Source organism: Lolium perenne, chromosome 3, assembly GCF_019359855.2.
Source record: "Lolium perenne isolate Kyuss_39 chromosome 3, Kyuss_2.0, whole genome shotgun sequence".
Classification (NCBI taxonomy): Eukaryota; Viridiplantae; Streptophyta; class Magnoliopsida; order Poales; family Poaceae; genus Lolium; species Lolium perenne.
Genome location: NC_067246.2, coordinates 328,328,419 through 328,333,927, shown reverse-complemented (window position 1 = coordinate 328,333,927; position 5,509 = coordinate 328,328,419).

Sequence of the window (5,509 nt, the reverse complement as noted above, 5' to 3'; positions counted from 1 at the left end):
TAAAGGCGGCGGTCCTAGGGCCTCTCTTGCGTGAAGAGGAGGACATACCGGAGGCCTGGACTCGTGATCTGGCCGGAGGGTTGAGTTCCGGAAGGCTCCGCCGGCGAATGTAACAGTGCTTTGCCTGGAGTTTGCTGGATCGGAGGTATTCGGTCGTGCGCACCCATGCGTTTGATCCGACCGTTTGGTTCTGGAGGGAGCGGCACGAAGCTCTTTTTCTGTGTTGACATCAAGTGACTATGAATCCATGATGAAAGTCGGAAGAAGAGAATTTCATGAAGGCCGGAGGGGAGGACTAGCTAAGGGAGGTTCAAGTCTCCGCGCTGTTGAGGGGCTTGCTTGGTGTCCGGGCTTCACAGCAGCGGTATGAAAGTGGGGGCGACAACACATGTGAAGCGCAGAGTCCTACCTTTCAGGGTGAAAACCCAAGGTCTGGCCTTAACTGGTTGTGCCTGTCAGTGACCTTGGTGGAGGCATTGTTTTGAGAGTGGGGACTATCTTCAGGGTGAAAACCTAAGATCTTTGATTGGGCGACGACGGTGTTGGAGCACTGTTCCCTTCTTGGAGGCGTCGTTTTTTGGAGAGTCTGCAATTCAGGTGTTGTCATGGTGGTGGATGTATTGTTGTTGTTAGGTCCGTGATACTGTAGCGGGACTTTTGTTTCTTAGTTTTTCTTTTCTTTTTTTTTGGTTGTGTGCATCCGTAGTGCTATTAGGGTGGTGCGTTGTTGCAGAGGCTGGGTGTAATTGGTATTTCTCAATATTAATATATTCCCTTTATCGAAAAAAGGCCGATGGGCAAATTTAAGGGATAGTTGCGCACCTTGTAGATGATGGACTATCAATTCTTCAATACGCTAATGACATGATTCTCTTCACGGAACATGATCTTGAGAAAGCAATAAATCTTCGGCTGAGAGTAGCCGGAGCTGCGTGGTTGATGGCCGATCGGTCCAATCAATCATGGCGGACACATCAGTTTCTCAAATTTGGCGGGCCGATAGGTCATGCCGAATAGATCGATCCATTTGGATCGCTTCAAAGCAGGCGTGCACGATAGATTCACGTGTCCACGCCTCTGAAACTAAATGGGCCACGCCTGTGAAGATGCCATCGTATCTAATTTCAACACACAAGAGTGTGTCTAGGTACCACTACCTAGAAACCAACCTTCACGAAGGGAAACGTCTTCCCGCAAAACGTACGAGAAACCAACACGTGTCAAACTAAAAAGAGCGCCCCGCGCGAGCGAGCCCGCGCGTACGTCCCGCGCGTACGCTCCGCGCCCAGGTACACGCACTCCTGCCCCGCGCGTACGCCCTCCCCTGCATCCGTCGTGACTACCACGCCTGTGTGCGTCATCCCGAGCCAACGAGTACACCTGGTGGGCATCCATCGTGAGCCAGACGCATGCATTAATCAATCAGCTAATCAATCATACAATTTCTCTCTCCCATCTTAAGCTAGCACATCCTTCAATGAAACTAACTCACGTACGCCTTGCACCTTGAGCACAAGAACGACCAAATACACCGATAAGTATAGTTACAAATTCACACGGGTAAGTCACGAATAGCACTTACAACACACGAGTACATTTACGTATAACACACGAGTACAGTTAATAATATATAGGCGAGATACAAATGCGATCACGCACACGGCAGAATCTGATCCCTGAAGCGGTACAATCGTGCACCACGGCAGGTCTGATCACGCATAACACACGATACGATTGAACACACATGAGTACAAATCTGATCACGCACACGGCGGATACAATCGTGCACACGGCGAGTACGATCATGCACAACACACGATGCGATTGAACACACGAGCGAGTACAAGTACGATCACGCGACGAGCGGTACAAACGCACATACGTGCGAGTACGATCGTGAACACGAGCAAGTACATGTCTGAAATGCTGATGGCACACGAGCGAGGTACGATCGCGCGTAAAATGCAGTACGATCCCATAAGCAGACGAGTAAAAGGGAAAAACTGCACCAAACACACTAAAAACAGAAGTACTTATCAGTTGAAACACGAGTACAGTTAGGTATACACCACAGGTACAATCATACTACTATTGGAAGTACGAGAAAAAAAGTATCTCCAAACCTATCAACATGGGATCTAGTTTCGAAGATCTCGACGCGAGGATCTCAAAAGTGAAAACGGCTCGCAATTTGGACTTACGGTTCTCAAGATATTTCATTTTGAAAAAACGAATCTAGAAGAAAAAGGGAAAAACTGACACAACCCCAGTCTTCTCTCTCCTCCCACATCCCCACCTTGCTTCCCCTTACGACACATGGCGAGCAGGGAGACCACTTCCCATGGATTTCCTGGCACCACAGCGCGCCATTTGTCGCGTGCGGAGCGAGTTGTCTTCCCTTCGCGAAGGTCGGTATTTTTCTAGAGTTTTCCGTGTGTCTAGGCTGAATGTGGAAAACCCTATATCCCGCCCAGCTGCATGCTAATAGCATAGGCCAGCGTATGATCGCTTTCGGAGCGGGTCCATTAACGCACAGGAGAGTGGATTCTCCAGTTTTCCCGGTTTTGCAAACTTTCAGGTCTTTGCTGTTTCTTCGTCTCTACCGCTTTCTTCCGCTTTTTCTTTTTCTGATTTTCCTTTTTTCTTTTTCTGCTTCTTTCTTTCGGTTTTTTTTTAATTTTGAGCAAATTTAAAATTTATGCAGTTACGAAAATTTTGAATCTTACAAATTTTAAACGTTTTTTATTTTGAACATTTTGAAATATGTACATTTTTTGTTCGAATTCAAAAAAATCTTACTAAATTTCTTTTTTGGATTCAAAATTTTCTTAAATTCAAATTTTGTTCAGTTTATTTTCTTAAATTTCTTTTTCGGATTAAAAATTTTAAAAATGGTTGGGAAACCGTGGACGCTGGGATTTAAACTTGGGTCACCACTAGTGTGCACAGACGTGGCAACCACTGGGTTAGAGACCAGATGATGATGATTTGCAAAGAGAAAAAGACAGATATACTTCTTTTAGCCAAACGAATAACTAATGGGCAGGCCCACGTAGAATTGCCTTCAGGCGATGTGCCGCTGGGCACGGTATAGAGACACCGAGAAAATCTATACACCGACCAGGTCGGTGGCTACTGACCACCACACACCCCCCGCGTGGGTGTGGACCTGGCCGAGGTAGGCTTTTTCCGTTTTTCTCTCTCTTTTGTTTTATTTTATTTTATTTTTTCTTTCCTTTTTCTGTTTTTCTTTTCTATTTTCAGTTTGTTTATATTTATTTTTAAGTTTTGAAAACTTTTAATTTAAAAAAGTGTTCAAATTGAGAAAATGTTCAAATTCAAAAATATTCAAATCTTTAAACCGTTCAAATTTGAAAACCGTTCGAACGTGAAAAATATTCAAATTTAGAAAATGTTCATAAATAAAACGATTTTTAAAAATGTTCAAATTTAAAATATGTTCATATTCTAAATTGAAGGGTTCGTTGCATGGAAAATAAAAAAAATTCTACCGCGAACATGAACAAATACCAAGATCCAATCTAGGAAGAAGCAAGAACTAATCTATAAAGATCGAAGCAACAAGAAAGTAGAGAGACTAACCCTCGTAGATCCAAAGCCTAAACGAGATCAGATCTCGTGGTTGATGTAGACGATCGTTCCAGTGCTGCAATCCGGCAGCACTTCCGTACTCGGTCGCACATACGGTGTGGATGAAGTCTTTCCTCTCCCCGTTCCAGCGAGCAGCGGAGGTGTGGTAGCTCTCCTCGGAATCCCAGAAACACGACGGCGTGGTGGTGGTGGAGGAGAAAATCTGTAGGGCTTTGCCAAGCCGGAGCAGATGTGTAGTGGAGGAGAGAGGGGGCGCCAGGGCTAGGGTTTCAAGGGTGTACGCCCCCTGCCCCCTCCCCTCTTTATATAGGGGGAGGTCGGTTTGGGGTGGCCCCCCACGCCCCAAAAAGATCTTGGGCCGACGGCCAAGAGGGGGGAGTTTTCTTCCCCCCCCCCCCCCCCAAGCTGATCCCCCTAGGGTTTTGGGGAACCCTAGTGGGCTGGCCGACTTGAGCCTTGAGGGGCATGTGCCCCTGGCCCATTAGGGCTAGGCTGCACCCCCTCGGCCCATGTTGGCCCTCCTAGGGTCGTGGGCCCATTGGTGGACCCCCCGGAACCTTCTAGAACCTTCTCGGTCTTCCACCGGAAAACCCCGAACTTTTTTCGAAACCTAGAAATCGACTCCCCTTATATGAATCTTATTCTTCAGACCATTCCGGACCTCCTCGTGATGTCCTGGATCCTATCCGAGACTCCGAACAACATTCGGTCTCCATCTCATATTCCGGAGTTACTATACAACATCGAACGCGCGTCACCCTACGGTTCGTGAACTATGCGGACATGATCGAGACTCCTCTCCGACCAATAACCAATAGCGGGACCTGGAGATCCATAATGGCTCCCACACATTCAGCGATAACTTAGTGATCGATTGAACCATTAACATATGATACTGATTCCCTTTGTCACGCGATACTTTACTTGTCCGAGGTTCGATCATCGGTATCTCCATACCTAGTTTAACCTCATTACCGACAAGTACTCTTTACTCGTACCATGGTATGTCATGTCTTGTGACCATGTCACATGCTTGAAAGCTAATTAGATGACATTCCACCGAGAGGGCCCAGAGTATATCTATCCGTCATCGGGATGGACAAATCCCACTCTTGATCCATATGCCTCAACTCATACTTTTCGAATACTCAATCCCATCTTTATAACCACCCATTTACGCAGTGGCATTTGATGTAAACAAAGTACCCATCCGGCACAAGTGATTTACATGATCCCATGGTCGAAGGACTAGGTTACTATGTATCGAAAGCTTATAGCAAGTTGAACTTAATGAATTGATCTTATGCTATGCTTACTATGGGTGTGTGTCCATCACATCATTCACCTAATGATATGATCTTATTAATAACATCCAATGTTCATGATCAGGAAACCATGATCATCTATTAATCAACAAGCTAGTTAAACGAGAGGCTTACTAGGGACTCTAGTTGTTTACACAACACACATGTATTTATGTTTCCGGTTAATACAATTATAGCAAAAGGTGTAAACATTTATCATGAACACTAAGATATAACAATAACTACTTTATTATTGCCTCTTGGGCATATCTCCAACAGTCTCCCACTTGCACTAGAGTCAATAATCTAGTTTACATGTGTAAAGATATAACACCTTGGCCTTCTGGTGCTTATCATGTTTTACTCACGGGAGAGGTTTCAGTCAACGAATCTGACACACTCAGCAACGTATGTATTTTGCAATTCATTTGTGTCTCCATGCATCACTCATTTTACAAATGAGTCGGCATTAATCGTATATGCTTAGTCTTCTGGTGAAACCTTAGTTCCGTGGTCTGAAATATGTCACTAATATTCCCACACACAATATAGCTTCAAAGTTCTGACACTATCGAAACTACACCAAGTTTTCA